The 25,718-nt window shown below is 47.3% G+C and overlaps 1 long non-coding RNA gene and 1 pseudogene across 1 annotated transcript; one reads left to right on the top strand and one right to left on the bottom strand.

The window, feature by feature from the left end:
- Positions 1-755: 755 nt before the first annotated feature.
- Positions 756-21,954, bottom strand: LOC138849618 (uncharacterized). Its single transcript, XR_011388588.1, has 2 exons — positions 21,853-21,954; positions 756-4,465 (listed from the first exon to the last, which is right to left on the bottom strand). It is a non-coding gene; the product is annotated as an uncharacterized lncRNA (long non-coding RNA).
- On the top strand, positions 4,742-6,124 carry LOC127493251 (large ribosomal subunit protein uL18 pseudogene; annotated as a pseudogene).
- Positions 21,955-25,718: the final 3,764 nt, after the last annotated feature.

The raw sequence follows: 25,718 nt of genomic DNA, 5'->3' as shown, positions 1-25,718 counted from the left end.
ATTCAGAGAGTGAACCAGAAGTGGAAGATTTCTGTAGCTCTACTTTCAAGTAATTTTTAAAAGGTGGGGGTGGCACTGTGGAATAGCAGGATAAGATACTACCGGCAGCACCAGTATCCCTGCTGCTCTACTTCCAATCCAGCACCTGGGAGAGAGAGTAGCAGAGGATGGTCCAAGTACTTGGGCCCCTGCACTCATGGGAGACTTAGAAGCTCCTGGCTTCAGCCTGGCCCAGCCCTAGCTGTTGTGGCCTTTGGGGGAGTGAATCAGTGGATGGAAGATACCTCTCTAACTGCCTTTCAAGTTTGTTTTTGTTTTTTTAAGATTTATTTATTTGAAAGTTACAGAGAGAGAAGTCTTCCATTCACTGGTTCACTCCCCAAATGACTGCAATGGCCAGAGCTGAGCTGATAGGAAGCCAGGAACCAGGAGCTTCTTCCAGGGCTCCCACATGGGTGCAGGGGCCGAAGGACTTGGGCCATCTTCCACTGCTTTCCCAGGCCATAGCAGAGAGCTAGCTGGTCAGGAGTGGAGCAGCCGGGGTTGGAAGTGGTGTCCATATGGGATGCTGTCAGTCGGTCAGACTGGTGCTTTTGTAAACTGCTTTAAGTCATTGCTTGGATGGGTGCTGTGGTACAGTGGGTAAGCCACCACTTGGGATGCTCATGTCACATACTGAAATGCCTGGTTCAAGTCCAGACTACAGGACCCGGCTTCCTGCTGAATGGACTTGGAAGGAGCCAGTGATGATGGCCCAAGTCCTTGGGTTCCTGCCACCTACATCAGAGACCTGGGTGGAGTTACTGACTCCTGGCCTCAGCCAGGTCCAGCCTTAGCCATTGCAGGGCATCTGGTAAGTGAACCAATAGGTGGAAGACCTCACTCTGTCTCAAAAAAAATCTTTAAAAGTTAATTGCTATTAAAATGAATTATTAAAATATATAAAATATAACATTTTTAAAATGTATTCAGAGAAAATGACTGCTGAACGAGCAAATATAAGCGTGCTGCTTATCATTTTTGCAAACTGCTAACATTCTGGGACTGGCACCAGTCAACAGACCACACTCTAGCAGCACTGTGCTAGAGCTGCATGTACAAAGGTAGAAGCTGGGAAGTGGGAGAGCGGGAGACCAGGTCGTTTTTCTGCCTTTGTGCAAGTCATGCTACCCTGATTAAAACAGGAAATGGAATATCTTACCAAGCCAGATGTTAACCCCTTACGCAGCTCCAAGTTCAAAGAAAATTGTTAGCACTGTCTGTCTGAAGAAGATAAACCCTAATAAGGCAGAATGGTTCTGGATAATTTTTAGAAGTTTTTATTAGACATTACAAAATGGATGTGAAGTAAAGCAACACCCACGTCCTCGAGAGGAAAATCATCCCACTTAAAATACCCATGAGGCGGGTATGTGACATAGCAGTTAAAGTTAACCACTTAGGATGCCCACATTCCATATTTGAGTCCTGGCTACTCACCTCTGAGTCAGCTTTCTGCTAATGCACACTTTGAGAGGCAGCCTATGATGACTCAAGTACTTGGGTCCCTGAACTGACATGAACTGAATTCCTGACTCCCGGCTTTGGCTTGGGACAGCCCTGGCTGCTGGCATTCAGGGAGTGAACCAGTGGATAGAAGTGCACTCACTTTCAAAAAAGAAAAATGTAAAACAAGTTCGAGAAAAAAATTTCTTAAGGTTTATTCGAAAAGCAGAGCAGCCAGAGAGAGAGCTTCCATCTGCCAATTCACTCTCCAGATGGCCTCAATGGCCACAGTTGGGGCAGGTCAAGGCCAGGAGCCTGGAACTGCATGTAGGTAGCAGAAGCCCAAGTACTGGTACTTTAGGCCATCTAATGCGGCTTTCTCAGGTGCATTTGCAGGGAGCTTGATGGAGTGGAGCAGCCAGGAATTGAACGCACTCAGATACACAAATCTCAGGCAGTGGCATAACTTGCTGCACCACAACACCGCCAGTCCCCAAGAAAAAGATTTTAAATAAAATTTACTGTATTGAGGAAGAAGTTTTCAAGGATGTTATAGAACTCAACTGAAGTGATTGCTTCGGTCTGATTTTTTTTTTTTTTTTTTTTTAGAGAAAGGTCTTCCTTCTGTTGGTTCACCCCCCAAGTGGCTGCTACAGCCGGCGCTGTGCCGATCCGAAGCCAGGAGCCAGTTGCTTCCTCCTGGTCTCCCATGTGGGTGCAGGGGCCCAAGCACCTAGGCCATCCTCCACTGCCCTCCCAGGCCACAGCAGAGAGCTGGACTGGAAGAGGAGCAACTAGGACTAGAACCCGGGGCCCATATGGGATGCTGGCACTGCAGGCGGAGGATTAACCAAGTGAGCCACGGCTCACCGGCCTACAGTCTGATCTTTCATCAGTTAGATTTGAAGTGCTAATGTAGTAACCAAGAGTTCTACGCTGTCTCAAGGAAAGGTGAATTTTCTTCCCACAGTATCAGATGTTGACATTGTGACTGCTTTTACATAAACTGCAATGTGCTACTGACTGTGATCATAATGTAAACGGCTCTGACGTGTTACCTGTGAACAAAAGAACAAGTACAATGGTGGGACTAAAGACCTCTATTTTGAAGTATCCCCAGGCAACTTGTGAGGAGTCACAGCTGTGAAAGTTGGTGTCGAACAAATTACCACTTCCCCTTTTTCCAGTATACTTTGTGAATGATCTTAATAGTGTGTCTTAGTTGTTTTTAGCTGTCATGTAGTCTGAAGGTCCCATGTTTTGCCTGCCTCGGAGCCTTCCCTCTGGCTGCTCTCAGGCCACCAATAGTTGTCACTATTAGTATGTAACTCTCTTGAGTTGTAGCACTTTCACATAGGGTTTCCTTTGAAATAATCCACAGATATTTACTGAAGGATAAGACATAGAAGGAATGAAAAAGGTATATTGTAAAACCTTTTGCTCAAAATCTGACAGTACGTCCCCATTTCTCCTATACAACGTTCTACAAGACCCTACGAGGTCTGTCTCCTCCCATCCCTGATCATCTACTTCCCCCTTGCTCAGTCCTCCAGAACTTTCTAGAACACACCTCATACGACTGTCTCAGGATCTGTGTGCTGAAATTCCTCCGGAATCGTCTTTCCTTTAGATATCTGCATAGCTCCCTCACCAACCTCAGACTTTGCTGAAAATCTCAATGAGATCTAACCTGACCACCTGATGTATGGTGTTTATTAGGATTGTCTTGCTCCCTCTATGAGAATGTATATTTTATGGGGACAGGGATTTACATCTGTTTGGTTTATTGATAGCTCCCAAGTATAAAGGCCAGCTTCCGTGACTTCCCTAATGATTCCCACATACTTCCCGTGTTTCCCATCAAAACTTCAAAATTGCTCCTGGCTTGATGAGAGGAATGAGCAGCAGCATTGTCTTTTTGGAGAAATATAGTCTAGGGAAGCTTTCGGGGCATTTTTCCGCTAAAGCTTTGGCTGACTTTCTCAGAACACTCTTGTGGACTGGTCTGTTGCTGCTTGTGGATCATTCTCGGGCCTTCCAGAAAGTCAGCAAGCAAAATGCTGTGAGCATCCCCAAAACACCATTGCCATGACCTTTGCTCTTGACTAGTAGGCTTTTGCTTGGGTTGTGCCGGGCCTTCGTGATCATACTGGTAAAGCTGTTTCATCTCATGATACAATTCTCTGAAGAGACATCTTGTCCCACTTGGTGAAAATCTCCAGTTGGGAGGTGGGGGTGTCACAGCACAGTGGGGTAAGCCACTGCTTGAGACACCTGCATCTCATAGATTTCCTGGCTACAGTCCCAGCCACTCTGCTTCAGATCAAGCTTCCTGCTGATGTGCTGGAAAGCAGCAGCAGATGTCTTAATTTTTTTTTTTTTTTTTTGACAGGCAGAGTGGACAGAGAGAGAGAGAAACAGAGAGAAAGGTCTTCCTTTGCCGTTGGTTCACCCTCCAATGGCCGCCGTGGCCGGTGCACTGCGCTGATCCGAAGCCAGGAGCCAGGTGCTTCTCCTGGTCTCCCATGGGGTGCAGGGCCCAAGCACTTGGGCCATCCTCCACTGCACTCCGGGCCACAGCAGAGAGCAGCAGTCTTAAATACTTGGGTTTCTACCACCCATATGAGACACAGATGCAATTTCTGTCTGCTGCCTTCAGCCTGGAGCAGCCTGAGTGAATGAATCAGCAGATAGATCTCTCTCCATCTCTCTCTCTCTCATTCTGCATCCCAAATAAATCGTATTAAAAAAAGAAAAGAAAAATCCCAGCGAAAGCTCTGCTCTTGTCCGCTCGAGGTGCACCAGTTTTGGCGTCTGGTGAGCAGAAAGTTGGCTGCACTTTCACTTTCCAGTCAGTGTGTAAACTCAACCAGCTGAGATGTCTGTGGCGTTGGCTGTTGGTTCTGCTGTTAATCATCAAATTGATGTGGATGGGCTGCTGCTGCAGGCTCTGTCTTCAACCTTGAAGTCAAGGTCCCTCCTGCAAACCAAACACTCAGCTGTAAACTGCTGATCTCTGTAAAGCATTGTCTGCATGAATTTTTCAAAAGGCATCCATGATTTAACCATTCTTCCCCCCCAACCTTTGGTATAAATATTGTATAAAGTTTGTCCCTGTTTCAATCTTAGAACCTGTGTTCTTCTGATAGCAGCTTTGTTCAAACTGATTGCTAAGCCTTCTCAAATCCTGTGCAGAAGTGTTGTAGCAAATTAGTATGAGTTTATTTTGTGTATGCAAAAAAATATTTTGAGACCCATGCATAGTTTTCTTCATAACATATATTTTCTGGGTACTTTTTGAAGACCCCTCTCTCACAACATAGCTTTAAAAAAAAAAAAAAAAGGTGGAGACTGGGAGAACCCTCATACACTACTACTGGGAATAGCCACTTTGAGAATGCTTGTCAGTTTCTTAAAAAGTTAAAAATCTATCTGCCCTTGCTTATGCCCGCCCTGGAGGGACTACGATAGTCTGCAAGGCTTATGCACACGAATGAGCAAAATACAGTGGGAAGATTGGCCCGATAGATCACTCTGCAGCATGTGGCGCTGGCCTGCTGCTGGCTCACGGGCTTCTCGGTAGATTTGGCGTGGACAAAATCTATGAAGGCCACAGGGAAGTGAACAGAGATGAGCACAGTGTGCACAGCATTCAAGGCCAACCTGGTACCTTCACCTGCAGTTGGGTGCAGGCCTTGCCAGGACTACTCCCGCCATGAGGTTTCTGGAGCCCTGAAGGGGAATGTGCACGGAGGCTCGTGTTACCCCTCACAGCACTAAACGCTTCCCTGGTTATGATTCTGAAAGCAAAGGGTTGAGCGTGGAAGCACATCACGGGGCAGAACGCTGCAGATGGTACACGTTCCCTAAGGGAAGATGAAGATGCTTACAAGGAACAGTTACCTCAATACATAAAGGACAGCGTGACTCCGGACGCGATGGAGGAGCTGTGTAAGAAAGCTCATCAGCTGCTGTGTGAGAGGAGGCCTGAGAGAGGTGACAAGGAAGAGCTGGGACCATCCCACAGCGTCTCTTACCTGCAACAAAGACTGGGAAGCGCCAAAGAAAGCAAGGAGCGGGCTGCTGAGCCTAAACCGAACAATTCTCTAGGAATTACTGACCAATTTCACTCCTCGGTATTTACCCAAGAGAAATAGATGTGTTCAAAGACTTGCACGTGAATATTTATAGCGACATTTTTTAAGAGTCAGAAGCAGGGAGCAGCCCAAATATCCTTTGGTAGGTAAATTAATAAACATCATGGTATGTACATACTAAAGAGCAGGTTGCCCCTCCCCACCCCACTTCCTCCCTTCTGATGGAGACCCATGGTGCGGAACCAGGCGGAACCTCCCCAAGACTCCTTGCAAAACAACTAGCAAAGCAGATGAGCTGCACAGGGCAGCTTGTGAAACAGATAAGGGGAAAAGCTCCCAGAGGCTTCAAAGAGGCCCCTATTCCCCACTTTCCGCCAGCTGCAAAGTCTTCTCCCTCCCCCACAGCAACAGCAGCAAACTCCCTCCATCACCAGATAAAACCACAGCCCAAATTGTGCTTTGCATGCCATCTTCTCCTGAGACTGGCACTAACCTCTTTGCTTCAATAAAGCAACCTGTCTCTGTTGAGGCCGGTCTCCATTTCCTTTTTCCGTCTCTCTTTTCTGGGGGTACAAAAGGCCAGAACCCCGAGCTATTCCAAACCTACCACGTACACTGGATTAGTACTCAGCAAGAACAAGGGATAGACTTGGGAGAGGGATGTGGTGGAGAGACGGGTGTGGTTATAAGAGGGAAGCATGAAATCCTTGAGATGATAAAGCCACTTGGTATCTTAAAGATACATGAATCTGTGATATAACTGTACAGAGCTAAATGCACTCAAGGGTATAAGATCGGTAGACTGTCAGTGCCAACATCCTGAATGTGCTGTTATACCTATTACATATTTTTGCAAGACATTGTATTAGGAAAATGGCACAGTCTTCTCTATGGTGCGATCTACACCCTGACACCATCCTAGGCTCTAGCCCCTGCCACCATTGCTGGAAGCCAGGTGGCCACGTGGCCCAACCACCGGTGTCAAGCTCCACCCCCCATCCTAATGGGATTTGCTGCTCCTGCTTCCCTGCCCACCCTCCAGCAAAGTTTTAAAAGGGCCTGAGTAAATGGGAAAGCTCTCAGCATTACTTTTTTTACAATGGAATGGGAACTGAAAATAAAAATTTTTAATAAGAAACAAAATCTTAGTATACACCACAGAGCTGAATCTCAAAATATTCATGCTGAATGAGGGTGAGCATGTGGTGCGGCGTTGAAGTCACTCCTTGGGACACCTGCATCCACATCAGAGTACTGGTTCAAGGGCCTGCTTCTTTTTTTATGTAATACATTTTTTTTAAAGATTTATCTATTTTTAAAGTCAGAATTACACAGAGAAAGAAAGAGACAGAGAGAGGGATCTTCCATCCACTGGTTTACTCCCCGGGTAGCAACGGCCAGCTCTGGGCCAGGCTGCAGCCAGGAGCTTCATCCAGGTCTCCCACGTGGCTGGCAGGTGTGCAAGCACTTGGGCCATCTTCCACTGCCTTCCCAGTCATAGTAACAGGGAGCCAGATCAGAAGTGGAGTGGCCGGGACACGAAAACTGGCACCCGTATGGGATGCCAGTGTCATAGGCAGTGGCTTTTCCCACCACACCACAGTGCCACCCCCAAGGGCCTGCTTCTGATCCAGCTTCCCACTAACGCATCCTGAGAAGCAGCAGTGAAATACAGGTGCAAGTATTTGGGTCCCTGCCCTACATGTGGGAGACCCAGACTGAGTTCTGGGCTCCTGGCTTTGATTTGGCCCAGACTGGCTACTGTAGGTATTTGGGGATGAACCAGCAGATGAAAGATCTCTGTCTCTCAGGCTTTCAAATCAAATGGGAGGAAATATTCTTAAATTATGCTGAGTGAGAGAAGCAGACCAAAAAAATACATACAGTAGGATTCCATTTATACAAAACAGAAAATGCAAACCTATCTATGGTGACACAAAGATCAGTGATGGCTTAGAGAGAAGAGGAGACTGGAGGGGCAGCAGGAAAGGATCATAACACAGGGGTGAGGGTGTGGGGGGAAATGGGTCCATTACCTCCAAAGTGGCAATAGTTGTAGACCCCCCCAAAATGTGCCAAGTTGTAAACATGTTAGCGTGTCTCATTTCCTGAGTGTCACTTCCCCCCTCCAATGAAGCAAGTTTGCTAGTCAATGCTTTCACCAACTCAGCCATCCCTGATGCAGGCTAGAATGCTGGGTTTCATCGTCTGCATTTTGTCTGGGACGGCGCGGGTCCATGAGTCCGTGTAGACGGAGAACACAGTAGAAGCTGTCAAGGTGAGTTCGACAAGAAAGCACCAAATCCCTGCAGCCTTGGGTGGAGAGGCTGGTCCCCACAGAACCTGTTTCCACACAGTGTCTATTGTCTGGAGCGAAACTGCCCCAGGCAGTCCTGAAACCTTATCTACAGCATTTTGATAGCTGAGGAGGTGTTCCCACATTAGCCAAAGGCCAAAATATTCTGATTCCTTGCTGTTGGCAAATCCCAAAGTTGTTGTGGTTCCCCTGCCCTGTGCACACACCCTGTTTCCCCTTGAATGTTAATTTTGGGAAAAGTTACAACTTAGGGAAAGCACACTCCTGGAGAAAACATGTTCAAAACGTGTGGGATTCACTGTCTCTGTGAAACTATGATTCATTCCTAGGTTTCTGCTTACTATTAAAAAAACTCACTTTTTTTATTGAGTAATACTTGTACCTTGGTTTTTCAATCATTGAGTTCACAAAAATGCAAATGGTACCAAAAATGGTAGAGAGTGAGTAGTCACTCCTTCTCCTACCTCTATTCCCCACCTACACAATACCTGAAGCCCCTGAGGTTTTGCTAGTTGCTGGTATTGTCACCGGAGAAGCAAAGGGTTCTTGTCTTCGCACAAGAAAGAATTCAGGTGTGAGACAGAGAGCAGGGGAAAGCAACATAGCAAGGTGTATTAGGGTAGGGACATCTGTAAGACCGGATGTGCACCTCTCTAGACAGGACCTGAGAAAGTGCACAGTTTACATTTAGGCTGGGGCTTTTAAGGGGATGGGTCTTGCCTCTCCCTCTCCTTCTCCTTCCAAACAAAGGACTTGTTGGATGTAAATATGAAAAATTCCTTTCTGAGTTTTCCCCCTGAAGTTATCAGACAGGGGAAGCCTGGCTGGCGTAGCCCCCCTTAGAGGAAAGATGGTTATCGGGTAGAAGGGGCAGGAGCTCCTGGAAGGTCATCAGGATCTGGCAGGGCGTTTGAAGTGCAGATGCTGCGCTGCACCTGGAAGGTCATCGGGATGACTTTGGGATGACTTTGAGATGCGGATGCTGGACTTAGATGTCAACTCCTTAGGCCTTTGTCACACACACAGAAGCTCATTTCTGACTTCCTACCTAACAGTATGAATTTCCAGAGCATACACAGGCAAAAGTGTTTGCATACCTGTGTGTGAGTATACCTTAGAACCCATTTTTTAAAGATTTATTTATTTATTTATTTATTTATTTATTTATTTCAAAGAGAGAAGAGGGCAGTGGACTTGGAGAGAGAATCTTTCATCTACTTGTTCACTCCCCAGATGCCCACAATGGCCGGGAGCCAGGAGCCAGGAACTCCATTCAGGTCTCCCACATGAGTGTAGGGGCCCAAATCCCTGGGCCATCTTCCACTGCTTTTCCCAGGCTGCAGGCTGTTTGCAGGGAGCTGGATTGGAAGTACAGCAGCTGGGCATCGAACCAGTGCTCATGTGGGATGCCAGCTTTGTAGGCGGGGGCTTAACCTGTTGTCCCACAACACTAGCCCCCAAAGTATAAAGCGTTCAAGTTAACACGTGCATGTGTTACAGTTGAGTGGGACTTCTTCGGCCCCTGTCCTGCTTCCACCATGGTCTCCGCAGCCAGCGCTCACAGTTGGTTTCCAATGCAGATGCTGTCTGTGCAGACAGCGCTTATTTTCTAACAACACGATTGTGCTCTGTCTGGTTCACTGTTTCTCCACCTCACCCTGTTCCTGACACAAGGTAGGTGGTCAAGAGAGATTTTTTGGCCGGCGCCGTGGCTCACTTGGTTAATCCTCTGCCTGTGGCGCTGGCACCCTGGGTTCTGTCCCAGTTGCTCCTCTTCCAGTCCAGCTCTCTGCTGTGGCCCAAGTGCTTGGGACCTGCACCTGCATGGGAGACCAGGAGGAAGCACCTGGCTCCTGCCTTCGGATCAGCGCTGTGCGCCAGCTGTGGCGGCCATTTTGGGGGTGAACCAACGGAAGGAAGACCTTTCTCTCTGTCTCTCTCACTAACTCCACCTGTCAAAAAAAGAAAAAAAGAAAGAAATGAAGATGAGAGAGATTCCTGAGACAAGGGTGCTATAATATGTTACTCCAAGAAAAATATCTTTTTTTTTTTTTTTTTTTTTGACAGGCAGAGTTAGACAGTGAGAGAGAGAGACAGAGAGAAAGGTCTTCCTTTTCCGTTGGTTCACCCCCCAAATGGCCGCCATGGATGCAGGGCCCAAGCACTTGGGCCATCCTCCACTGCCTTCCCGGGCCACAGCAGAGAGCTGGCCTGGAAGAAGAGCAACCAGGACAGAATCTGGCGCCCCGACCGGGACTAGAACCCAGGGTGCTGGCACCGCAGGCGGAGGATTAGCCTAGTGAGCCGCAGCGCCAGCCCTCATCTTCATTTCAAACATATCACCCACATCTGGCTAAGCTTTATCCTCTCCTAGGGAGCCATGCTCAAAGTGTAAGGACCATGTGCCTTTTGACTTCTGCTCGGTCAGAGAGAAGTCTCATCTCCCTCCATCACCCTTCCAACACACCTAAGTCCTTCATCCTCAACCTTTGCAGGATTTTAGCCACTCCTTGCTCCTTGTAAATTGTTTACCTGGAGCCTTCAGGTCCCTTAACAATTAGTTCTCTCCTTCTTCTCACCTACCCAGTTTCTTAGCCTGCTGAGGAGCCAGCCTCACTCGGGTGACTCTGCGCCTCACCTGGCGGGGGAGGCACTTCCTGTCACCCCACCACCACCTCCTCCTAACCTCTGCTGCTGCCTTCCTCTCTCCTCTTCCTGACTCTGTCTCCTTTGTGCAGTACTGGCTCCGAGTCTAGAGATCCAATTTTCTATATTTGGTGCGTTATGTTTTTCTGTGTCACACACATTTTTACCGTTTGTCCTTTTGCTTTGTCTAAGGGGAACAGTTTTCATGAACTTCATAGATACAGATTTACAATACTTCCCAGCCTGCCCTCCCTCCTGCCCACACTCTCTCCTCCTTCCTTTCTGATTGTTCTTTTAAAGTGCACCACAACATACTTCAGTTTACTTTCTAAATCGCAAGTTTAACCCTCCACGGCGGGTTCACCAGATGCAACACAGAAGTCAACCAATGACGAGTGGAAAAACCACTGTTCCTCAAGAGTATGAACAAGGGCTGCAAACAATAATCAAATCTCAAAATGCCAATGTTGCTCATATACATTACACCTTTTTTTGTATTCTGTATCTTAGTTACCGCAAATCAGAGAAAATATATGGTATTTGTCTTTTTTTAAAGATTTATTTATTTATTTGAAAGGCAGAGTTACAGACAGGGAGAGGCAGACAGAGAGAGAGAGAGAAGTCTTCCATCCACTGGTTCACTCCCCAATTGGCCACAACGGCCGGAGCTGTGCCGATCTGAAGCCAGGAGCCAGGAGCTTCCTCCGGGTCTCCCAAGCGGGTGCAGGGGCCCAAGGACTTGGGCCATCTTCTACTGCTTTCCCAGGCCACAGCAGAGAACTGGATTGGAAATGGAGCAGCCGAGTCTTGAACCAGCGCATATGGGATGCTGGTGCTTTAGGCCAAGATGTTAACCCGCTGTGTCACAGCACAGGCCCCTAAAATCATTTTTTTAAAGCTGTTTTTCTATTCTTTTGTTAACCTTTTGTGCATTATGTTCACAGTTAACTCACAGAAAAAAAAATTATAAAATATTTATTTATTTATTTATTTATTTGAAAGTCAATGAGAGAATAGAGAAGGCAGGCGCTGTGGCTCAATAGGCTAATCCTCCGCCTGTGGCGCCAGCACACCAGGTTCTAGTCCCGGTCGGGGTGCCGGAATCTGTCCCGGTTGCTCCTCTTCCAGTCCAGCTCTCTGCTGTGGCCCAGGAGGGCAGTGGAGGATGGCCCAGGTCCTTGGACCCTGTACCCGCATGGGAGACCAGAAGAAGCCCCTGGCTCCTGACTTCACATCAGCACAGTGTGTCAGCCAGGATGCTGACGCAGCAGCCTTGGGGGGATGAACCAATGGAAAAAGAAAGACCTTTCCCTCTATCTCTCTCTCTCTCACTGTCCTCTCTGCCTGTCAAAAAAGAGAGAGAGAGAGAGAGAGAGAGAAAATATAGATAGAGGGAGGGAGGGTGAGCAAGAGAGAGAGCTTCCATCTACTGGTTCACTCTCCAAGTGTCCATAACAGCCAGGGCTAGCCGGCGCCACGGCTCACTAGGCTAATCCTCCGCCTAGTGGCGCCGGCACACCGGGTTCTAGTCCCGGTTGGGACGCCAGATTCTATCCCGGTTGCCCCTCTTCCAGGCCAGCTCTCTGCTGTGGCCAGGGAGTGCAGTGGAGGATGGCCCAGGTGCTTGGGCCCTGCACCCCATGGGAGACCAGGAGAAGCACCTGGCTCCTGGCTCCTGCCATCAGATCAGCGCGGTGCGCCGGCCGCAGCGCGCCGGCCACGGCGGCCATTGGAGGGTGAACCAACGGCAAAGGAAGACCTTTCTCTCTGTCTCTCTCTCTCACTGTCCACTCTGCCTGTCAAAAAAAAAAAAAAAAAAAAAAAAAAAAAAAAAAAAAACCAGCCAGGGCTAGACCAGGTCAAAGCAAGGAGCCAGGAGCTCCATCTAGATCTCCCCTGGAGTGGAAGGACTGAAGGACTTGAGCCATCACCTGCTGCCTCCCAGGGTGAGCTTTAGCAGGAAGCTGAGTCAACAGCAGAGTAGGGACTTGAACCCTGGCTTGAGTCCCCAAGAGGGGATCCCAACGAGCATCTTCTGTGCAGCTCCAAAAGTCCTGCCACCAGAAGAATATTCTAATTTCCCTAGACTCCTTGGCTATGACCTGAGGCAGGTTGCAGAAGCCTGGGAGGGAAGCTGTCACTGGCGCAGCACTTTCACTGCAGAGGACATGCAGTTAAAGTATGTTGGTGGTTGCGATAGGCAATTGATATGAACCTTTAACAGTAAGGTCATCATCAAATAAATTTGATGTGGTCATCATCAAATAAATATTCCGTACCTTTCTGGAAAGGGCGCCATGTTTACAGGATTCAAGCAGGCATTCAGTGCTTTCTCTCTGTGCTGAACTAGAAATTAAAAGTAGCAATATAGACCCTCCCCAGTGTGCTAAGCCACTTGAAAGGCACCATAGATAAAAGGCTGCCAGCACTGAGGGCTGTAGCTGTTGCTCAGTGCTTGGTAGAGAAGGATGAACCTGATTGTGCCCCCCACCTAATGCAGATAGGAGTCGTTTGATTAAATTCCTGAGTTGGAGACCACGCGCCAACCCGATCTCATCTATATGCCTACCTGCCAATCAGACTAGGTAACCACGCCCTTTTGGAAGTGAATAAAAGGCGTGGAGGGCCCCTGGCCTGTCCCCTGGTTGTCCCTGTTCACCCTTGTTCACTGTCATATTTTGCAGCTGGTTCTGCCAGCACGTATCTAGCCTCTGGACTCCCACACGTGGCCCTTGGTCTGCTCTCTGCCTGGTATGGAACTCCTGGTTCATCTTTCTGACCACTTGCTCCCTTAAATAAAGCCCTCACGTTCCAGTGTATTTCTCTCACTTCCCCAAATAAATTCCGAATTTTACCATGTTGCCTGTCTTGTCTAAGTTTAGCATGCTTCACTAAGCTTGAGAGAAGAGCTCGAGATGTTAATCTTGGCTTATAGTTAGACGATATCACTCCAACTTCTGCAGGAAGGAGAGAACAAGCCCTCTACAGTATGTTCTATTTCTTGCTTGACACCAAAAGACACAGGAGTAAGATGTGGTCTTGTGGTCTTGTGTTCTCTCTTTCTCTTTTTTTTTTTTTTTTTTTTTGACAGGCAGAGTTAGTGAGAGAGAGAGAGAGACAGAGAAAGGTCTTCCTTCCGTTGGTTCACCCCCTAAATGGCCGCTGCGGCCGGCGTGCAGCGCTGATCCGAAGCCAGGAGCCAGGTGCTTCTCCTGGTCTCCCATGCAGGTGCAGGGCCCAAGTATTGGACCATCTTCCACTGGCCACAACAGAGAGCTGGAAGAGGAGCAACCGCAACAGAACCGGTGCCCCAACTGGGACTAGAACCCGGGGTGCTGGCGCCGCAGGCGGAGGATTAGCCTAGTGAGCCACAATGGCGGCCCTTGTGTTCTCTTACTGATCATTAGATCGTGGGCAGTGATTCATGTAACGAGATAAAGAAAACCAAATATTTTAGGTGAAGGACACTATATGGATCTTTTTTGATTTGATGAAAAGGCCATTTAAAAACTGGCTTTCGCGATGAGCTTCTAGACAAAGAGACCATCAAAGACGCTTACTGAATACCCATTATCAGCAAAGCATGACGCACATTGGAAAGGGATATGGATGTGACAGGGTGTGACACCTGCCCTCCCAGGGATCGCAGGACAGAGAGACTACCAACACCTTGCGTAATGAAGCAGCTGCAACCGAGACTGGCACAAACTTTCCCAACTGCCACACCGTCAGGAACACAGAAAACCCTTCAATGGAAAATTCTGGCAAAATGTCGTAACTGTGGATGACATCAGGTGGATAAAAGGGTGCCTGTGACTTGCCTTACTGAATGAATGCCACCACATTTTATTCTGTCATCCTTCAAATCATGCTGGTTTTTGCCAGCTCCTGTCTTAGCCACGAGATGTTTGTTCCTAAGAAAGCATGATGCCACAACCCTAGTGGCACACAATCCAAGTTTCTCATTTTTTAAATGAGGCGGCTGAGGTCTGTTGACGAACTTATCAGAGGTATAGGCTTTTTCTTTCCTATGAATGAGGGACATGATCTTTCTGCTTTCTATTATACTTAGTCTTTTTAGGATGTCTTAAACTTCCTACTGTCCATGCCCACACCCCTGTGAGGAGTGTAAATTTTTTTTAAGAACTGCATCCAGGCCTTCCACAGTGGTGGCAGGGTCCCAGGCACACACACACGTGTGTGTGTGTGTGTGTGTATATGTGATGTGAGAAACATTAGAAGAACTGAGGGTTTTCTCCCCCAAGTCAATGCCTCTTTGCCGCTCTGTGCTGAATTTTTGTCTGCAGAGTAGATTTTGCTCCAACTCATTAAATATATGTCAAGCCTCTACAGTATGTTCTATTTCTTTCTTGACACCAAAACACACAGGAGCAAGACATAGTCTTCTGTTCTCTTACTGCTTATCAGATCATGAGCAGTACTCCATGAAACACAAGTTCCATGAAAGACAAATGGATCCTGTTAACATAGCACAATGCACGTGAATATTTTTTCCTTTTCCTGAAGTGTGTCTAAGGGTATCAGGGCCTAATGAGAAACCGAGATGCCCACTGGTGCTTCCCAGTTAACACAGTGACTTCCAAAAAGACAATTACATGATGAATTAGTATGGGAATGCTAGCATTGAGGTAAGTTTCTCTCCTTTAAAAACAAAGAAAACAGGGGTGGGTATTTGGCATAGAGGCTGAGATGTGTTTGGGAAGCCAGCATCCTGCATCGGAGTGCCTGGGTTCAAGTCCCTGCTCCACTTCCAATTGAAGATTTCTGCTAATGCACACCCTGGGAGGCACCCTCAAGTGGGTGGGCCCCTGCCACCTATGTGGGAGACCAGAACTGAGTTGCTGACTTTGGCCCATCCCTGGCTATTGGGGGCACTTGGGGATAAACCAGGGAACTGGGAGATCTTTGTCTCTCTCTCCCTGCCTATTTTAAAGAAAAGAAAACAGGTATGTAATACCTGAAAAAATAAATATAAACTAAAAAATGGAACATGAGAGAATCCAGTTAAGATGATGCCTATTGTATTTATTGCATATTAGTCATGATGTTATTTTTTTAAATGAAGAAGGTGAGGGCCCGGTGCTGTGGCTCACTTGGTTAATCCTCCGCCTGCCGCGCCGGCATCCCATATGAGCGCCAGGTTCTAGTCCTGGTTGCTCCTCTTCCAGTCCAGCTCTCTGCTGTGGCCCAGGAGGGCAGTGGAGGATGGCCCAAGTCCTTGGGCCCTGCACCTGCATGGGAGACCAGGAAGAAGCACCTGGCTCCTGGCTTCGGATTGGCACAGCGCTGGCCATAGCGGCCATTTGGGGGGTGAACTAGCAGATGGAAGACCTCTCTCTCTCTCTCTCTCTCTCTCTTTCTCTCTCTCTGAAATGCTACCTGTCAAATAAATAAATAAAAAATCTTTAAAAAAAAGATGAAGAAGGTGAAACATAGCAAGAGGAAGATACAATGAAAATGACTTAAAGTCTTCCTAATATTGGTAATCTGTTTACTGTTTAGTGTTCTCATCCTTAAGTAGTTGCCATCCTGCCTCAATCAAAGCGTGAAAAGAAACATCTTGATGGACAAATCACAGCCTCATAAATAATGCATCTCATCAGATTGCATCTCCACTGTTTGATTTCTTCCTACATTCATGAATACAGAAAAGAATATGCACCAGAGGTACTCAATAAATATTTAATGAAGCTACATTCCTACAGCTGGCAACAGGTTAGCTCAGACTTTTTCACCATTAGTTCTCAACGCAATAAAGTGGGTTTTACTTGTGTTCATATAGTAAAATATTTTTCTTCAGAGATTAACCAAAGCAACATTGGCACCAGAAAATGGTAGGAACCTCACAATTAGACACTACTACAACAGTAGGTTGTGTTCTGTTGTCTGAGTGAGAAGCCAGTTCCATACTGGGGAGCACAGAATGATGAAGTTCGTAGCTAAGGTTTAGGTGTGTTCACCAATTTGTCTTCTTTCAGATGAGAAATAGGTGTGTTCCAAAGGTTTGTGCTTAGAACCAGGAATAAGAGCCTAACTATCGCTATTAAACTGTCACCATCGGGGCTGGCACTGTGCTACATGGGCACCAGTTCGTGTCCCGGCTGCTTCTCTTCCTATCCAGCTCTCTGCTGTGGCCTGGGAAAGCAGTGGAAGATGGCCCAAGTGCTTGGGCCCTTACACCAATGTGGGAGACCTGGAAGAGGTTCCTGGCTCCTGGCTTTGGTCTGTCCCAGCTCCAGTCATTGCAGCCACTCTCTGTAACTCTGCCTCTCAAATAAATAAGTAAATCTATAAAAAAGAAATTGTTGCCATCAAATTGCTCATAGAAACAAGCTTGGCTTACAGCTGCAGTTTTTTCCCTGATCACATGATACTGATCTGTGTAGTGACGCTAACTCACTTCCTCCTCCAGGGTGCTGTGTCCCACAGGCAGAGTAAATGTCAGGAATTATCACCGACCCTCCTTCCTATGCTGTTCAGAGCTCCCATGGTCCTTTTCCTTTCTTTTTTCTTTTTTTTTTTTTAAGATTTATTTTATTTATTTGAAAGACAGAGTTACAGAAAGAGGTAGAGCCAGAGAGAGAGGTCTTCCATCCGCTGGTTCACTCCCCAGTTGGCCCAAACGACCAGAACCGAGCTGATCCGAAGTCAGGAGCTTCTTTCGGATTTCCCACGCGGGTGCAGGGGCCCAAGGTCTTGCGTCATCTTCTATTGCTTTCCCAGGCTATAGCAGAGAGCTGGATCGGAAGTGGAGTAGCTGGGACTCGAACCAACACCCACATGGGATGCCGGCACTGCAGGCGGTGACCTTACCTGCTACGCCCACGCATTTAGGCCATCTTCTACTGCGTTCCCAGGCCATAGCAGAGAGCTGGATCAGAAGTGGAGCATCCAGGACTTGAAACGGTGCCATGGTGCTTTTCATAAAAGGACAGCTGTGCTAATTGTCCACTGCACCTTAATATGATCTCCCAAAACCTGTGGTTACTGAAGTCCGGAGAATCAGGATTCATGGGGAGATCTGAACAGAACGTACCCAACATGACAGGTCAAAGGCCATGCTTAGCTCTGCAAGCTCTGATTGAACAGAATCAATGGTGATGAACACTGACACAATGGACGACAATGCAGGGCAGTCCTTGGAAGAAAGAGAAATTTCTACTTAGTTCAATACCTATTTGGCACCCTCCAGTTTCGCTACAACTTCAAGGAAAAAAGAAATAACAGAGTAACACAATAACAAAGCTGTAAAAGACAACACTGAATTTTTAAGAGAATTCAGAAGTGGTCATTTGAGTTCCCTGAATTCATCCTTTGATCTACAAGCGAATGCAGTTTCAATGGTTTTTGTTTTTTTGTTCTGAACACAGAGGGACACACAGACAGAAATCTCCCATTCATTGTTTAGGGCCAGGACAGGCCACAGCCGGAAGCTGGCGACTCAGTCTGAGTATCACAAATGGGCAGCAAGGACCCAAGTACTAGAGGGCTCGTCTGCCGCCTCGCAGGGTGCACACTAGCAGGAAGCTGGAGTCGGCGGCAAAACTGACTCACAGCCAGGCGCTTCAGGGAGGGATGTTGGCATCCCAAGCAGCGTCTTCACCCCGACACCCAATGACGACCCCACGATTTTAGTTTCATTCTTCTCACTATGAAAGAAAACGCTGTGATGTAGGAGGGAAAAGAAAGAGGGGAAGACATCTTTGTTGATCTTAGCAGCTCTCAAGTGAGCAAAATATGGACACGTATTCTTCCATCTGCTAGGGCGTAGGTATGTTCTTCAGTGAAGATCAACGAGCAAAAAGACCATAGTCATTGTTCTTACAGCTAGATTTTTATCTACCATTGTTCAAGTCAGAAGATGCTACAATTTGAAAATGATGCTATCGACAATGATGATTATCTGTCTGAGTGGGTGTTGCTGAAAAGACCGATACTCGATTACTCCACAGTTGGTGGGTGCAGCAGATTTCTTCCAGGTAAGAATTAAGCTTGGAAGGGCATGTCTGCAACCTACTTTCAGATGGCTCAAGGGAAAAAAGTGCATACATAAACATGTAAAGCTATCAAGATATAGTGTTATAATGTGCAGACAATCTGGGAATTCTTTGTACTATCCTTGCAACTTTCCTGTTTCAAATTATATTTTTAATTTTTTTAATTTTAAATTTACATTTTAAATTATATTTCAAATCTGAAATTATATTAAAGCATATAGGTGGAATTAAGGTTTCTGTAAGTGAAATATAATTTTTATAGGGATAGGACATTAGAATTATTTCAACTGAGTTATTGTTAATGCACTACAATGAATTCATAATTATTATTAATATTTATTTATTTGAAAGGCAGAGTTACAGAGAGGCAGAGGCAGGAGCAGAGACAGAAGTCTTCTTCTTTTTTTTTTTTTTTTTTTTTTTGACAGGCAGAGTTAGACAGTGAGAGAGAGACAGAGAGAAAGGTCTTCCTTCCACTGGTTTACCCCACAAATGGCCGCTATGGCCAGCGTGCTGTGCCGATCCAAAGCCTGGAGCCAGGTGCTTCCTCCTGGTCTCCCATGCGGGCGTAGGACCCAAGCACTTGGGCCATCTTCCACTGCCTTCCCAGGCCACAGAAGAGAGCTGGCCTGGAAGAGGAGCAACTGGGACAGAATCCAGTGCCCCGACCGGGACTAGAACCCGGGATGCCGGCGCCACAGGTGGAGAATTACCTAGTGAGCTGAGGCGCTGGCCCGACAGAAGTCTTCTATCTGCTGGTTCACTCTCCAAATGGCTGCAATGGACAGAGCTGGGCCAATCTGAAGCCAGGAGTCAGGAACTTCTTCCGGGTCTTCTACGCAGATGCAGGGGCCCAAGGACTTGGGCCATCTTCAGTTGCTTTCTCAGGCCATAGCAGGGAGCTGGACTGGAAGTGGAGCAGCTGGGACTTGAACCAGTACCCATTTGGAATACCAGCACTGCAGGCCACAGCTTTACCTGCTACACCACAGCACCAGTCCCAAGTCAATCTTTTTATTTATTTCTTATTTTAAAAAACATACATGCACATATATAATCATTATTTTATTATTTTAAAATATTTATTTATGTATTTGAAAGAGTTACACAGAGGGAGAGACAGAGAGAGAGAGAGAGGAGAGAGAGAGAGAGAGAGAGATTGTAGATGGCCACAATGGCTGTGGCTGGGCAAGGTTGAAGCCAGCAGCCAGGAGCTTCTGGGCACGACACCTACATGGGATGCCAGCTTCACAGGTAGCATTTAACCCACTACACCACAATGCAGGCCACTGCAGACATCACTTAAAAAACTAACAAGGGCTGGTGTCATGATGCAGCAGGTTAAGCCACCACTTGGGACTCCCGTGGCTCATCAGTTTTCAGTTAGAATCCCAGCTCTTCCACCTCCAATCCAGCTTCCTGCTGATCACCTGGAAAGGCAGCAGATGATGGCCCAGGTGCTGTGTCCCTGCCACCCACAAGGGAGACCTGGATGGAGTTCCTGGCTCCTAGCTGGCCTGGTCCAGCACTAGATGTTGCGGCCATTTGGCAAGTGAACTAACAGATGGAAGATCTCTCCCTCTCTGTCTCTCCTTCTCTATCACTCTGCCTTTTAATAAAGAAATCTTTTCATTTTTATTATTTTAATAAAGATTTTTAAAATATTTATTTATTTATTCAAAAGGCAGAGTTACAGAGAGGCAGAGGCAGAGAGAGAGAGAAATCATCCATCCACCAGTTCACTCCCCAGATGGCTGCAACAGCCAGAGCTGCGCCAATCTGAAGCCAGGAGCCAGGAGCTTCCTCCAGGTCTCCCATGTGGGTACAGGGGCCCAAGGACTTGGGCCATCTTCTACTGCTTTCCCAGGCCATAGCAGAGAGCTGGATCGGAATTGTAGCAGCTGGGACTTGAACCAGCGCGCCCATATGGGATGCCGGCACTGCAGGTGGCAGCTTTACCCACTACGCCATAGTGCTGGCCCCAAGATTCTTTCTTTTCTTCTTCTTCTTCTTCTTCTTCTTTTTTTTTTTTTTTTTCTAATCTATTTGAAAGGCAGAGTTAGAGAGAGAGAGATCTTCATCGGCTGGTTCACTCCCTAAATGGCTGCAACTTTTGGAGCTGGGCCAGGCCAAAGCCAGGAACACGGATCTTCCTCAGTATCCCCCAGATGGATGCAGGGGCCCAAGGACTTGGACCATCCCCTGCTGCCTTCCCAGGCACATTAGCAGGGGGCTGGATCAAAAGTGGAGTAGCCAGGACTTGAACTTGTGGCCATATGGGATTGCCAGTGTTGCAGGAGAAGGCTCAACCCACTATGCCACGACAACAGCCCCAAATAAATCTTTTTAAAAACATGAATCAAGATTCACTAAAACATCAATTAAAATTGTTAGATCCAAAATCATTAGGAAAAGCATGTGTTTTCACTTTAATTCTTTTCTAAGGTTTATTTTATTTATTTGAAAGGCACAGTTACAGAAAGTGAGATCTTTCATTTGCTGGTTCACTCCCCAAATGGCCACAACAGCCAGGTCTTGGGCCATACTGGAGCAAGGAGCCAGGAGCTTCCTCCGGGTCTCCCACACGGGCACAGGGGCCCAAGCACTTGGGCCATCTTCTGGTGCTTTCCCAGGCTCATTAGCAGGGAGCTGGATTGGAAGTGGAGCAGCTGGGACTCAAATCAGTCCCCTATGGGATGTGTAGCCCTACTCAAAACGCCACAGTACAGGCCCCTAATTCTTATCTTATGTTTAACAACAAAGTTTCCACTAGATTCTCATTAAATATAAAATGCTAGGAAGTAATATCTTATATTTTCATTCACTAGCTGGATGGTCAGAAAAAATAATTAATATCAAAAATGCAAAATACCAGTGGAATTTAACTTTTTGATCTTCAAACAGAAATTGTAGTGACTTTAGTCTCTTGTGAATAGCAAGATTAACTAAATTCCTCAAGTTGCATTCCTGGCCCAACCACATGCAAGCTCTTTGACCTTGAATAAGTCCTTCATCCTCTCTGAATCTAACTCTCTATACAATTAAGGAATTATATTAAATTTTCTTAGAAGTTCCTCCCAGCACAAACCTTCTATTTTCCTTTTCTCAAATAGGGAAATTCTAATCTTAAGTGAGGCTCCAGAAGTGAGATGCTAAGAGGAAAGCTTAATTTTAAGAGTCTGGATTCGCACACCCACAAGGAGCCCATTGTAGAAAAAGTCTCTCAAACTTTCAGAGTACATCTGCTTGTCAAGGATCAGTCTCGTAGGGATTTGTGGCCAAAGCTCACCTCACTCTCCAAGAAGCCCGGGATCCGGAGCTGTAAACCCTCTGGCTAGGTCTTGGGCATGTTTTCCGTCTCTCGTAAGACAGCACATCGCCCGGAGACAGGAGTGGGTAGGAAGAAGAGGCCGAGAAGGCAACACCGTCGCCATAGAGACGCGGAGCAGCCCATGCCTTGGCCGGAGCAGTGTTGCTACTACAATAGGCCTTGTGTTTTGTTATCCCTTGTAGCTACCCAAACATTTTCTGCTAAGCGAGAAAACGCGTTAGACTCATTTGAATCCCTGCTCTTTGTATGTGATTGTAGTGATGGGGAAACGCTGCAACAGATGGAGCCCTGATCCTCGGGCTCGGCGGCTTCCCCGCGGTCTTCGCTTTCTCTGGGCAGTTTGACCCTGCAGTAAGGCGACATCCTGGGGTGAAGTGTATCTTTCTATACAGAGCAGGAGAAAAGAGGGAAAGCCTGCCTAACTGTACTGTTTGAATGCTCCACAGGAAGGCAGGCTTTCTACAGAAGGCTCCTACGTTGTTGCAAAGAGGATACTTGAAATTCTAATAATGGCTGACACGCTCATAACGCTTCCACGGTGTCACGCTCTGTTCCCACGGCTTCAATACATTGACTCCCAGCTACCTCATGTGGTAAGCATACTGTTCTAGCCACTTTGTAGACGGGAAGACTGAGGCCCAGGAAGGCAAAACAGCATGCCTAGAGCATGCATTTAGGAAGTGGTGGAGTCTGGTGGGCCCGAGAAGCGGGCCCCCAGGCTCTGTGCTCTTTACTGCTTCATGATTTATTAGTGACTATTTTCATGATTTATTAGTGCTAGCTTCGGGCAACAGTGCTCAGGCTTAAGAAAGCATCCAAGGGGTTGACTGTTGTGTCTCAAAGCGTATTAAGCTGCTGTTTGCAATGCCAGCATCCCATACGGGAGCAGTTCCGGCTTCTGCTTCCCATCCAGCTTCCTGCTAATGCACCTTGGAGACAGCAGGTGATGGATGACCCAAGTACTGGAGTCCCTGCCACCCACATGGGAAACCTGTCCAAAGTTCTTAGCTGGCTTTGGGCCAGCCCAGCCCTGGCTGTTGCAGCCATTCAGCTGGGGGGTGAATCAGAGGATAGAAGATCTCTTACTGTGTCTCTCTGTTGCTCTTGCAAATAAAGAAATCAATCCTCTTTTCAAAAGAGAAGTACAAGTTCTAAGAAGGAAACTGTTGTCCGCAGGATGTCGTAAACGGTTTCGTGTGTTATGCACCGAGGCTCAGGGCTCACCACCCCTTATCACCCCTCACACTCTTCCTTCTCATTCGCTGCTGTCCCTTTCATTCCAGCCAAGCTGATCTGTTGAAAAGCCACATCCTGCCTTGCTTGCTTTCTGCCACCGGGCTTTTGCTAAGGGCGTTTGCCCCACCAGGCTGGCCTTTGGTCTTCAGCCCCGTGTGTTACTCCTCCCAACTCACTCTACTCTAACAGGGGTTCAATAAGTCCTCATTCCGTGAGCACTGCCAGGCCCTCCCTCGCTTTCCTAGGACTTTCAGCATGAAGTCTTAAATCATAGAAGTATCCCTTGGATTCGGCATTGTCTTGGTTGGTCTGTGTGTGTGTATTTTTTTCTCAACTTGATTCTAAGTGCCGTGGGTTAACTTTTGGGGGCTCTTTTCTATAATGCTGTGTGTCCATTAAAGTTATTGAATGAATGGATGGATTAATTAATTAACGCAGAACCGGTTTAACTCAGAGGACTTTGAAGAAAGTACTTGACAAGAATGTGAAAGTCATTCTCTAGATGGAGTGCGTATTTGGCTCAGCAGCCTACATTGCCGCTTGCTATACCCACATCCCACATCAGTTCACCAGTTCAAATCCTGGCTGCTCTACTCCCAGTCCAGCTCTCTGCTAATGTGTCTGAGAAGGCAGCAGAAGATGGCCCAAGTGCTTGGGTCCCTGCTACCCCGGTGAGAACTCAAATGGAATTCTAGGTTCCTGGCTTCCGCCTGACCCACACCGAGCTGTTGTGGCCATTAGCGAAGTGAACCAGCAAATAGAAGATCATTGTCTCTCTTGCTCTCTCTCTGTCACTCTCCCTTTCAAATAAATAAATCTTTAAAAAACTGATTAAGGTAACCAGTTTTATTTGTAAGGAGAATTTTTAAAGTGCCTCCAATTTTTTAAAGTCATTTTTTGGTGTGAATTCAAACATCTGCCCAGTCTGCTCTGGAGCTACAGCAGCTCGCCATGTTTTAGGAACAGGAACTCACTCAGGCCGCCTCAAGTCACGGGATAAAGGATACTCAGGACAACAGTGGAGATAAGAATAGCACAGGAAACTCAGAACAGCTGGGCTTGAAAATGAACTGAACCTGGGCAGATCCCGTGCACATCTCGAAGCTGGGAACAAGCGACCCCTGGGGCTGCAGCAGGAATGCAGGACGTGACCGTGAGGGTGTGTGTTAGTCACAGCTCTGCTTACTCAGAATTCCAGCTTACTCATAATCTCTCTAGAATCAACTTGGGCTTCTCTCTCCACAAGTAACAGGCTGGTTCTCTTTGTGATCCCAGTTCAAATTGTTGTAAGGAGAAAAAAAATTCCAACTGGCTTAACTGTGTTTCAAACTTGAATGTACAGCAATATCACCTGGAGAGCTTAAACCACAACCTGGTGGGCCGCTTCCCAGCGTTTGGGGTAAGGCCTAAGAATCTACATTTTTAACAAAACCTTGATTTGCACTCTTAACAAACCAGGTGATGCTACCTGCCACGGGCTGGCCATCACACCGGAGAACCACTGCCATGGCATGGGCACTTGGCACAGTGGTTAAGATGCTGCTTGGGATGCCTGAATCCGACATTGAGTGTCTGGGTTTGAGCCCTAGCTGCACTCTCAATTCCAGCTTCCTGCTACTGTGCACCTGGGGAGGTACCAGATAGTGGCTAAAATACTCGGGTCCCTGCCACCCACGTGGGAGACCCAGATGGCATCTGGGCTCCTGACTTTGGCATGGCCCAACCCTGGCTGTTGTGGGCATTTGGGGAGTAAAACAGCAGATGGAAGATCTCTCTCTCTGTCTCTCTCTCTCTCTCTTTTTTTTTTTTTTAATTTTTTTTTTTTTTGACAGGTAGAGTTAGACAGTGAGAGAGAGAGAGAGACAGGAGACAGAGAGAAAGGTCTTCCTTCCATTGGTCCACCCCCTCAAGTGCCCGCCATGGCTGGTGCATTGTGGCCGGCGCGCTGCACTGATCCGAAGCCAGGAGGCAGGTGCATGCGGGTGCAGGGCCCAAGCACTTGGGCCATCCTCCACTGCCTTCCCGGGCCACAGCAGAGAGCTGGCCTGGAAGAGGAGCAACCGGGACAGAATCTGGCGCCCTGACCAGGACTAGAATCTGGTGTGCCGGTGCCGCAGGCAGAGGATTAGCCTAGTGAGACCCGGGCGTGGCCCTGTCTCTCTCTTTATCTGTGTGTTTGTGTCTGTCTGCCTTTCAAATAAACAAACATTAAGGAGAAAATGGAAAAGAGAACAAGAGAACCAGCCTGGTTAATTGTCGTTGTATCTGTTTAGGCAGCATGACCAGGGCAAGCTACCTCTCATTGCCAGGGCCATTCTTCTGCTCTGACTCTCAGGCTCATAATTGGAGACATGGCTCCCACTTCTGCCCTTCCTGGACTCCTCCTTTAGGCAGACACCCATGTCGTTCTACTTCTTCAGCTGACTGTCTGTGACCTCTCCTTTTTTAAGTTCCTCGGTCACTGCCTTCATCCGGGGTTTCAGTTCCCCCTATCTTAGAATCTCCAGAAAAGCTTCCTATTCTAAGCCACCACACACACACACACACACACACACACACACTCACACACAGCTGCCAAATTGCCTTTC

The sequence above is a fragment of the Oryctolagus cuniculus genome, chromosome 5 (genome assembly GCF_964237555.1).
Source record: "Oryctolagus cuniculus chromosome 5, mOryCun1.1, whole genome shotgun sequence".
Taxonomy (NCBI): domain Eukaryota; kingdom Metazoa; phylum Chordata; class Mammalia; order Lagomorpha; family Leporidae; genus Oryctolagus; species Oryctolagus cuniculus.
Note: the sequence above shows the minus strand (reverse complement) of the source record. Positions and strands in the feature narration are given on the sequence as shown.